Here is an 11,877-nt window from a genome sequence, read left to right on the forward strand (position 1 = left end):
AGGCTACGCTCCGCCCACTTGGTCTCCTAGCAACCCACTCAGCCCAGGGGACAGGCAGAGTTAGGCCTCACTTAGGCCTCTTCCACACTGCCTATAAAATACAGATTATCAGATTTGAACTGGATTATATGGCAGTGTAGACTCAAGGCCCTTCCACACAGCTATATAACCCATTTATAATGGACTTAATGTCAGGGGAAAACTTTTACCTTAACTACCACCTATTCCTCAATACTTTATTTCCCATACCACCATACTTTGCCACAGCAACGCGTGGCCGGGCACAGCTAGTATCATATATATATATATATATATATTATTATCATATATATTACCGAAAGGTCCCAGGTTCAAACCCCGGGAGCGGCGTGAGCGGCCGCTGTTAGCTCCAGCTCCTGCCAACCTAGCAGTTCGAAAACATGCCAATGTGAGTAGATCAATAGGTACCACTCCAGCAGGAAGTTAACAGCACTCCATGCAGTCATGCCATTGGCCAAATGACCTTGGAGGTGTCTACGGACAACGCCGGCTCTTTGGCTTAGAAGTGGAGATGAGCACCAACCCCCAGAGTCAGACATGACTGGACTTATTTATTTATTTATTATTTACATTATTTATATTCTGCCCTTCTTTCTCACCCCGAAGAGGACTCAGGGCGGATCACATTATATACATATAGAGCAAACATTCAATGGCCATATACACATAGAACCGAGACAGAGACAGACACAGAGGCAATTTAACCTTCTCCTTCAAGTCGTTTCAGACTTAGGTCAAGGCCAGGTAAATGACCTTGGAGGACCTTAGTTTGGGGACCCCTGATCTAGAGGATCTCATAAGACCATAGGCAAGCAAAGAGACCTCCAAAAGCCATCTAGATGATCTCAAAAGACCATAGGTAAGGAAAGGGACCCTCAAAGGCCATCTAGATGGTTTCAAAAGACCACAGGTAAGGAAAGGGGCCTTCAAAGGCCATCTAGACAGTCTCATAGGACCATAGGTAAGGAGAGTGACCTCCAAAAGCCATCTAGATGATCTCAAAAGACCATAGGTAAGGAAAGGGACCCTCAAAGGCCATCTAGATGGTTTCATAAGACCATAGGTAAGGAAAGGGGCCTTCAAAGGCCATCTAGACGGTCTCATAGGACCATAGGTAAGGAGAGTGACCTCCAAAAGCCATCTAGATGATCTCATAAGACCATAGGTAAGCAAAGAGACCTCCAAAGACCATCTAGATGGTCTCATAAGACCATAGATAAGGAAAGGTACCCTCAAAGGCCATCTAGATGATCTCATCAGGCCATCAGAAGACCATAGATAAGGAAAGGGACCTCAAAGGCCATCTAGATGGTTTCATAAGACTATAGGCAAGGAAAGAGGCCCAAAAAATCTAGATGGTTTCATAAAACCATAGGTAAGGAAAGGGACTCTCAAAGGCCATCTAGATGATCTCATAAGGCCACCAGAAGACCATAGATAAGGAAAGGGACCCTTAAAACCATCTAGATGGTTTCATAAGACCATAGGTAAGGAAAGGGGCCCTCAAAGGCCATCTAGACGGTCTCATAGGACCATAGGTAAGGAAAATGACCTCCAAAAGCCATCTAGATGGTCTTATAAGGCCGTAGCTAAGCAGAGAGACCTTCAAAGAACATCTAGACGATATCATAAGACCATAGGTAAGCAAAGAGACCTCCAAAGACCAGGTAGTTGTTTTTCGTCAATGCGACTGTCACCTGGGATGGCAACATCAATGATCCAAACCTTTTTCCTTTCCACAACTCTATTATTATTATTATTATTATTATTATTATTATTATTATTATTATTATTATTGTACTACTACTATCCTACTTGAATCTTAGGAAAAGCTTCTTGACAGACAGGGCTGTTGGACAGAGGAATCCATTGCCTTGGAGTCCAGTGAAGTGTCCTTCTCTGGAGTTTTTGAAGCAGAGCCTGGATGGCTATCTGTCAGGAGTGCTTGGATTGTATCTGCATGACAGAAGGGGGTTGGACTGGATGGCCTTTGGGGTCTCTTCCCACTCTGTGATTCCATGATTCTATCTATCTAGGTGCCCTCAGTGGAGGTGGGTTAAACCACTTAACTTAAAACATGCAAACGTGAGTAGGATAATAGGTACCGTTCCATGGGAAGGTAACAGTGTTCCATGAGTCATAGGTAAAGGTAAAGATTTTCCCTTGACGTTAAGTCCAGTCGTGACCGACTCTGAGTGTTGGTCCTCATCTTCACTTCTAAGCCGAAGAGCCGGCGTTGTCCATAGACACCTCCAAGGTCATGTGGCCAGCATGACTGCATGGAGCGCCGTTACCTTCCCTCCGGAGCAGTACCTGTTGATATACTTGTGCCCATTTCCATATATTCTGGTCATAGACCGTAATAAATTGCTAAAAAAAAAATACTGCATGGAGCACCGTTACCTTCCCGCCGGAGCAGTACCTATTGATCTACTCACATTGGCATGTTTTTGAACTGCTAGGTTTGCAGGAGCTGGGGCTAACAGCGAGCACTCATTCTGCTCCCGGGATTTGAACCTGGGACCTTTCGGTCTGCAAGTTCAGCAGCTCAGCGCTTTAACACACTTTGCCACCGGGGCCCCATATAACCTAGGAGGTGTCTGTGGACAACGCCGGCTCTTTGGCTTAGGAATGGAGATGAGCACCAACCCCCAGAGTTGGACATGACTGGACTTAATGTCAAGGGACAACCTTTAGCTTTTATCTGTCTGAATGGCCCAGCCCTGTAATTCTATGATCCGATCCCTGTTTGGAGATACGAGTGAGAAAACCAAATTATGGTAGGTTTGGTTGGACTGCCAATGCCTCTTTCCAGGCATCTCTCCGTCAAGGTTAGCCGCAAAGGAGGACGGATAAGGTGCAATCAAGATATATAAACGATGCCCAGCCGAAAGGGCATCTATCACCGGCTTTGTTTGCGAGGACGGCGGATTCCCAGGATGAATTGGGGAGGAGACATCCATCTCCGTGCGAGTGGGGACGAGGGAGAGAATACGGATCTGGCACGGCCGGTGTCCTGCTGGGGGAAGCTGATTGTCATTAATAACCGCAATCACGCTGGATTAGTGCCCGCCCTTAATCAAATAAAATGCCCGTCGCTTTGGTGGAGGGGACGCTGGCATTCATCACGGCTGCGTGTGTCTCCTGCTAACCTATTCGTCCTCTCCGTCCCCATTCTGCTCCTGTCCAAGAGGCTCAGGCTTTTTGCTTTTGGTGTGTTTGTGAGCTCCGGAGCTGTGCCGATTTTAAGTCTAGAGGCCACAATCTGACACTATGTTAATTGTGCAAATGCAATTAATGCACCGAGGCTTTGTTATGTAAATAGCAGCCACTGGGAAATTTCAGGACCTGGGGGTGGGATGGAAAGGGAGAATTGGGCCCTCCCTATCCGTCTCTGGATTAGTATTATTTTGGTACTAATGTTGGAGAGTGGTTCCTAGTGATGCGGTTCCTGGTGACGTGGACCCTGGTCACGGTGGTCCCTGGTCAAAGTGGTTCTTGGTCAAGGTGGTCCTTGGTCAAGGTGGTCCTTGGTCAAAGTGGTCCCTGGTCAAAGTGGTGCCTGGTCAAGATGGTCCTTGGTCAAGGTGGTCCCTGGTCAAAGTGGTCCTTGGTCAAAATGGTCCCTGATCAAGGTGGACCATGGTCAAGTGGTCCCTGGTCAACGTAGTTCATGGTCAAAGTGGTCCCTGGTCAAAGTGGTCCCTGGTCAAGGTGGTCCTTGGTCAAAGTGGTCCCTGGTCAAGGTGGACCATGGTCAAGGTGGACCCTGGTCAAAGTGGTCCTTGGTCAAAGTAATCCATGGTCAAAGTGATCCCTGGTCAAGGTGGACCATGGTCAAGTGATCCTTGGTCAAAGTGGTCCCTGATCAAAGTGGTCCCTGGTCAAAGTGGTCCCTGGTTAAAGTGGTCCCTGGTCAAAGTGGTCACTGGTCAAGATGGTCCCTGGTCAAAGTGGTCCCTGGTCAAAGTGGTCCCTGGTCAAGATGGTCCCTGGTCAAAGTGGTCCCTGGTCAAAGTGGACCATGGTCAAGAGGTCCTTGGTCAAAGTGGTCCCTGATCAAAGTGGTCCTTGGTCAAAGTAATCCATGGTCAAAGTGATCCCTGGTCAAGGTGGACCATGGTCAAGTGATCCTTGGTCAAAGTGGTCCCTGATCAAAGTGGTCCCTGGTCAAAGTAATCCATGGTCAAAGTGGTCCCTGGTCAAGGTGGACCCTGGTCAAGGTGGACCCTGGTCAAGGTGGTCCTTGGGCAAAATGGTCCCTGGTCAAAGTAATCCATGGTCAAGTGTTCCCTGGTCAAAAAACCACTGCTCTATAGGATGTTGAAGCATCCTATATATATAGGTAAAGGTAAAGGTTTCCCCTGACGTTAAGTCCAGTCATGTCCGACTCTGGGGATTGGTGCTCATCTCCATTTCTAAGCCAAAGAGCCAGCGTTGTCTGTAGACACCTCCAAGGTCATGTGGCCACTGGCATGACTGCATGGAGCGCTGTTACCTTCCCGCCTATTGATCTACTCACATTGGCATGTTTTCGAACTGCTAGGTTGGCAGGAGCTGGAGCTAACAGCGGGCGCTCACTCCGCTCCCAGGATTTGAACCTGGGACCTTTCGGTCTGCAAGTTCAGCATCTCAGCGTTTCAATGCACTTTGCCACTGGGGCAAATATGTATATGTATAGATGGACATATACAGTATGGATGCCTTATCCACGAATTCAATATCCAGTGTGGTTGTTTGCTGCCTTGAGTCCCTATGGGGAGAAAGGTGAGATATAAATAAAGAGGAGGAGGGGTTTGATAACAACAACAACAACAACAACAACAACAACAACAAGAACCCATACTCCAAAAACATCCCTCTCTAGAAGTGTTTGTGGGATTCTCTAGGTCCTTCAGATTGATTCTATAATATGCTCTAAAAATAACCAAAATAGAGGGTTTGCTATTATCCATGGTTTCAGGGATCCACTGGGAGCCCGAGAGTGCATTTTCCCATGGATATTTGGTCCATATTTCATGTATAAACATATAAGTATGTGTTGCGGTCACAACCTGTTTTTTCCTCCGTTGAGGCACTAAACATTAGCCTCCTTCCCCATAGATTTGTATCAACAAATGCCCATTGAGGCATAGGTCTAGGAGTCTACATCGAGGGAAATCCTAGTCTCACTCGACTCGGGTGAATCGTCGAACCAGCCCCAGGTTCCTGCTTGGAGTTCCAGCAAAAGAGAGGAAACGCTTGCGAAGTGAAATAAGATTTTTTTTCCCTTCCCCTCTCCGAAATGCCCTACTGGGATGTGCTGACTTCACCTCTGCGGCTGCCAACACGGTTACGAGTTTGCCGAGCCTATTTTTAGCGCACCATTTTTTTGCCACACGCCGAGCCGCTGTTGTGAGACAGGAAGCGTCGAGGAGGAGGATAAGGCTCACAAACAGGGCTTCCATCCAGACCCAAACCTTCCTAACGATAGTGTCACCGTTACTGGGTTCTGCTGAACTGAGATATGACGATGGCTTGTTTACATGGATAACAAAACTCATACTCAACCCAACACTGGTATTTGTAGTCTTTGTGGTGCCCAAAACATACGGCAAGAAGCAGGACCTTCTAGCCTTTAGTGCGACTTTGTTCAGCGGCAAGCAAAGTTGGAGGGTGCTCTAGGGACTGGCAACCCTCTAATTCTGGTGAAAAGAAGAGATTTTCGGAAGTAGGGTCTCCAAGCATATTGGCATTGGCAACCCTCTTATTTCTGGTGACAAGAAGAACTTATTCGAAGCAGGGTCTTAAAGCAGTCCCTGTCGTTCGGAGTCAAGTAGTACTTGATTCCTGCGCGGCGGAAACGGAGTCCCATCGGAAGTGCCAATATCCGTGGCACTCTATTTCCGAACCGCATTGAAACGGAGCCCAGAATGCGTGGGATGAGGTCCTGAGTCTCCTAGGTCCCATTGCTAAGGACTGTTTCCAAGCCAGGTTCTGCATCTTGGCATTGGCAACACTCCATTACAGGTGACAAAAAGAGATTTTGGAAGTAGAGTCTCCAAGCAATCCCTGTTGTTCAGAGTGAGGTAGTACTTGACTCCTGCACGGCGGAAACGGAGTCCCATCGGAAGTGCCGACATCCGTGGGAACCTTATTTCCGAACCGCGTGGAAACAGAGCCTAGAATGCGTGGGATTAGGTCCTGAGTATCCTAGGTCCCATTGCTAAAGACTGTTTCCAAGCCAGGTTATGCGTCTTGGGTCTGGGGTCTCCAAGCAACCCTGTCATTCGGAGTCAGGTAGTACTTGACTCCTGCGCGGCGGAAAAGGAGTCCCATCGGAAGTGCCGACATCCGTGGGACTCTATTTCTGAAATGCGTGGAAACGGAGCCCAGAATGCGTGGGATGAGGTCCTGAGTCTTCTAGCTCCCATCGCTAAGGACTGTTTCCAAGCCAGGTTCTGCATCTTGCCACTGGCAACCCTCCATTACAGGTGATAAGAAGAGATTTTCGGAAGTAGGGTCTCCAAGCAACCCTGTCGTTTGGAGTCAGGTAGTACTTTTTTCCTGAGCGGCAGAAACGGAGTCCCATCGGAAGTGCCGACATCCATGGGACTCTTATTTCCGAACCGTGTGGAAACGGAGCCCAGAATGCGTGGGATGAGGTCCTGAGTCTCTTAAGGACTGTTTCCAAGCCAGGTTCTGCGTCTTGGGTCTGGCAACGATCCATTGCAGGCGACAAGAAGAGATTTTCGGAAGCAGGGTCTCCAAGCGGTCACTGTCGTTCGGAGTCAAGTAATACTTGACTCTTGCGCGGCGGAAACGGAGTCCCCTCAGAAGTGCCAACTTCCGTAGGACTCTATTTCCGAAGCGTGTGGCAACGGAGCCCAGGACGCATGGGATGAGGTCCTGAGTCTCCTAGGACTTGCTCCTAGGATTTCTAAGGACTGTTTCCAAGCCAGGTTCTGCGTTTTGGGTCTGGCAACACTCCATTGCAGGTGACAAGAAGAGATTTTTGGAAGCAGGGGCTCCAAGAAACCCTGTTATTCAGGTAGTACTTTTTTCCTGAGTCAGGTAGTACTTTTTTCCTGAGCGGCGGAAACAGAGTCCCATCGGAAGTGCCGACATCCGTGGGACTCTATTTCCAAACCGCGTTGAAACGGAGCCCAGAACGCGTGGGATGAGGTCCTGAGTCTCCTAGGTCTCATTGCTGAGGTCTTTTTCCAAGCCAGGTTCTGCATCTTGCATCTGGCAACCCTCCATTACAGGTAACAAGAAGAGCTTATCGGAAGCAGGGTCTCCAAGCAACCCTGTTGTACTTGACTCCTGCGCGGCGGAAACGGAGTCCCATCGGAAGTGCTGACATCCGTGGGACTCTTATTTCCGAACCGTGTGGAAACGGAGCCCAGAATGTGTGGGATGAGGTCCTGAGTCTCCTAAGGACTGTTTCCAAGCCAGGTTCTGTGTCTTGGGTCTGGCAACGGTCCTTTACAGGTGACAAGAAGAGATTTCCGGAAGCCGGGTCTCCAAGCAGTCCCGCTTCCTGACCGGCTCCATCCCACCGGCGCTGCTCCTGCTCCAGTGGAGACAAAGGTTGGTTGGTTCACCTGCAAATGTGTGGCGCTCGCCGAAAGAGAGCCCTCCCTTTGCCGCTCTCCACTGCGCAGGGATTTCAACATCAGCCCCATTAAGCTCCCCGGCGACATCAGAGAGAGTGGCATTGTTATTACCGCACGCCAGAAACCGAGGCAGGGAAAAGAACAAGCTTTTAGACGTGCCTTCCAAACCGGAGAGGCTGACGGTTGCCAAGAAGGAGACAGACATTAAAGCTGGAGAGAGAGAGAGAGAGAGAGAGAAAGAAAATTAGATTCCTCGGGTTACCTTAGTTACGCCGTTCCTAATGACTCCTGGGCCCATCACCTTGCTTTGGCAAAGATTCTCCGGAGATTGCCCCGCTAATAAGAGAGAGAACGTCCCCGTTTGTTCGCGATTTTCCTGCCAAAGGGATGGATGGGTGGGGGGGTTGGACGGGGAGGTGTTTTTTAATCCCCCCCTTTTTTTCTTTGCAATGACTTGCAAAGGGAGGGAGGCCGAGGGGGATAATCTATATCTCTCGTTCGATAATTGCCTCTTCGCCTACCTGTCTTTCTTCCCATAATTGCTCCGGCGAAGGTTTCGGGGTGATCGTTCGGAGACGCCGCTGTCAGCGTTTATACCCCACGCGCCGTGGATGATGGAGGACGAGGAAGAAGGGGCCGGTTGTCCTTCAGGGTTGGGAGCGAGAGAAAGGAAAATGTAATGATTGCCCGGTTGCAGCAGCGGAAAGGGAGACATCAGATTTGGCAACCTTCCTATCGGTAGGGTCGCTGTAGGTGCTTCAAAGCAATGGCAACTTTGATAGGCCACATTGGCGCAGTGTGCCGGCAGGACTGCTGACCTGAAAGGTGCCGGTTCAAATCATAGAATCGTAGAGTTGGAAGAGACCTCATGGGCCATCCAGTCCAACCCCCGGCAAGAAGTAGGAAAATCTCATTCAATCCAACCCGGGGAGAGTGTGAATGAGCTCCCTCAATTATAATAATAATAACAATAATAATAATAATAATAATAATAATAATAATAATAATAATAATAATATACATCACACAGTCCTAGATAATTATTATTATTATCCTAGATAATTATTATTTTATTATGACACAGCAAACAAGTTAGATATGCTGGATTTCGTATCACAAAATTACGAGTCGAACACTTCCCAAGTGTCTAGGACTGTGTGATGTATTATTATTATTATTATTATTATTATTATTATTATTATTATTATTATTATTATTATTATTTTATTATGACACAGCAAACAAGATAGACATGCTGGATTTCGTATCACAAAATCACAAGTCGAACACTTCCCAAGTGTCTAGGACTGTGTGATGTATTTTCGGATGATGCCTGCAGATCCCAGTAGGGTGGCCTTTTGCAGTTGGCAGATCGTAATTTTGTCAATGTCTATTGTTTCCAAATGCCGGCTGAGATCTTTTGGCACGGCTCCCAATGTGCCCATCACCACCGGGACCACCTGCACTGGTTTCTGCCAGAGTCTTTGAAGTTCAATCTTAACCTAATTTGATGTGTAATAGGCTTTTCCTTAATCCCTCCTTATTATCCAAGATATCCGCTTATCCAACGTTCTGATGGCCCGTTTATGTTGGATAAGTGAGACTCTACTGTATATGTATTATTTTACTTTATTATTATTAACAGGATACATAAGCACATTTACATTAAAGAAGATGAGAATAATGATTTGATCAGAGTTGGAGAGTCTTACCTTAAATTTGAGCTTTATGTAAATATTCAAAAACATTTAATCTACCAATACCTCAATTAATGGAATTTTATTGGTATCTGTTTTTATTTCTGAAATTTACCACTCTCGGCTTATACTGGAGTCAATGTTTTTCCAGTTTTTTTGTGGTAAAATTAGGTGCCTTGGCTTATATTTGGGTTGGCTTATACTCGAGTATATACGGTAGATAGATATATACACACACATATATATACTTACATACACATAGGGTATGTATATGCAGTTGAACTTCCCTCCCTTCCCGGGATCAAAAGACTCTGCTGGCAAACAGACTGCATTCCTGTTCTGTTTTGGATTGTTTCACGTCCTCGTCGTCTTTCACACCCGCTCCCCAGATGTTTTCCAAAGCACTCCGTTTAAAATAAATGGGGGAGAAATAGAAGAAAATACAACATATGACGGCAGGAAACATGGGTCCAGGTAGCCATGGTTACCTTTCTTCTTTGTTGTCGAAGGCTTTCATGGCCGGGATCACAGGGTTGTTGTATGTATTCCGGGCTGTCTGGCCATGTTTCAGAAGCATGCTCTCCTGACGTTTCGCCCACATCTATGGCACGCATCCTCAGAGGTTGTGAGGCTTTTTGCTCGTGGTGGGTCTCGCCCTGTTTTCGCCATGTTTCAGGCCCAATGAGGCAAATGATGGATGGTCAAGGAATGTCTATGGCTGCGTCTGCACTGTGCAATTAATGTAGTTTGACACCGCTTTAACTGCTTCTGGATCATGGGAGTTGTCATTTGGTCAGGGATCTCCTCCCGACGTTGCCCTAAAGACGTCTGGATGTGTTACCATCCTGCTGAAAGGATTCTGTCATGTCTCTGCAAGCTAGAGCTGACAGACTGGAGCTCACTCCGTCTCACTGATTCAAACTCAGCAACCCAACCTTCAGGCCAGCAGTTCAGCCGGCACAGAGGTTTAACCCATTGCGCCACCGCGGCTCCAGCATAACAATAACCAGGTCAGCAATCCAACCTTCAGGCCAGCAGTTCAGTCGGCACAGAGGTTTAACCCATTGCGCCACCGCGGCTCCAGCATAACAATAACAATCATTAATGGATAGATTGATAGACAGATGGATGAGACTGTGACCCCAGGTCAAGGTGGTCCCAGTGGTGATTGGCACACACAATATGAGGATTTAACGATCGAACTGCAAAGACTCTGGCACAAGCCGGTCAAGGTGGTCCCAGTGGTGATTGGCACACACAATATGAGGATTTAAAGATTGAACTGCAAAGACTCTGGCACAAGTGATCCCAGTGGTGATTGGCACACATAATATGAGGATTTAAAGATTGAACTGCAAAGACTCTGGCACAAGTGATCCCAGTGGTGATCGGCACATACAATGTGAGTATTTAGAGATCGAACTGCAAAGACTCTGGTACAAGCCGGTCAAGGTGGTCCCAGAGGTGATCGGCACACACAATATGAAGATTTAAAGATCGAACTGCAAAGACTCTGGCACAAGCCGGTCAAGGTGGTCCCAGTGGTGATTGGCACCCACAATATGAGGATTTAAAGATGGAACTGCAAAGACTCTGGCACAAGCTGGTCAAGGTGGTCCCAGTGGTGATCGGCACACACAATATGAGGATTTAAAGATTGAACTGCAAAGACTCTGGCACAAGTGATCCCAGTGGTGATTGGCACACACAATATGAAGATTTAAAGATCAAACTACAATGACTCTGTCACAAGCCGGTCAAGGTGGTCCCAGTGGTGATGGGCACACACAATGTGTGGATTTAAAGATCGAACTGCAAAGACTCTGGCACAAGCTGGTCAAGGTGGTCCCAGTGGTGAACTGCAAAGACTCTGGCACAAGTGATCCCAGTGGTGATTGGCACACATAATATGAGGATTTAAAGATTGAACTGCAAAGACTCTGGCACAAGTGATCCCAGTGGTGATCGGCACATACAATGTGAGTATTTAGAGATCGAACTGCAAAGACTCTGGTACAAGCCGGTCAAGGTGGTCCCAGAGGTGATCGGCACACACAATATGAAGATTTAAAGATCGAACTGCAAAGACTCTGGCACAAGCCGGTCAAGGTGGTCCCAGTGGTGATTGGCACCCACAATATGAGGATTTAAAGATGGAACTGCAAAGACTCTGGCACAAGCTGGTCAAGGTGGTCCCAGTGGTGATCGGCACACACAATATGAGGATTTAAAGATTGAACTGCAAAGACTCTGGCACAAGTGATCCCAGTGGTGATTGGCACACACAATATGAAGATTTAAAGATCAAACTACAATGACTCTGTCACAAGCCGGTCAAGGTGGTCCCAGTGGTGATGGGCACACACAATGTGTGGATTTAAAGATCGAACTGCAAAGACTCTGGCACAAGTGATCCCAGTGGTGATGGGCACACACAATATGAGGATTTTAAGATCGAACTGCAAAGACTCTGGCACAAGCTGGTCAAGGTGGTCCCAGTGGTGATCGGCACACACAATTCAATCCCCACTGAGCAAAGCAAA

General features: G+C 47.4%; 1 protein-coding gene across 3 annotated transcripts in view; it reads left to right on the top strand.

The window, feature by feature from the left end:
- The window catches only part of rai1 (retinoic acid induced 1), a 169,541-nt gene that overhangs the window by 72,995 nt on the left and 84,669 nt on the right, over positions 1 to 11,877 (top strand). The gene's annotated exons all lie outside the window — the stretch shown is intronic.

The sequence above is a fragment of the Anolis carolinensis genome, unplaced genomic scaffold, assembly GCF_035594765.1.
Source record: "Anolis carolinensis isolate JA03-04 unplaced genomic scaffold, rAnoCar3.1.pri scaffold_13, whole genome shotgun sequence".
NCBI lineage: Eukaryota > Metazoa > Chordata > Lepidosauria > Squamata > Dactyloidae > Anolis > Anolis carolinensis.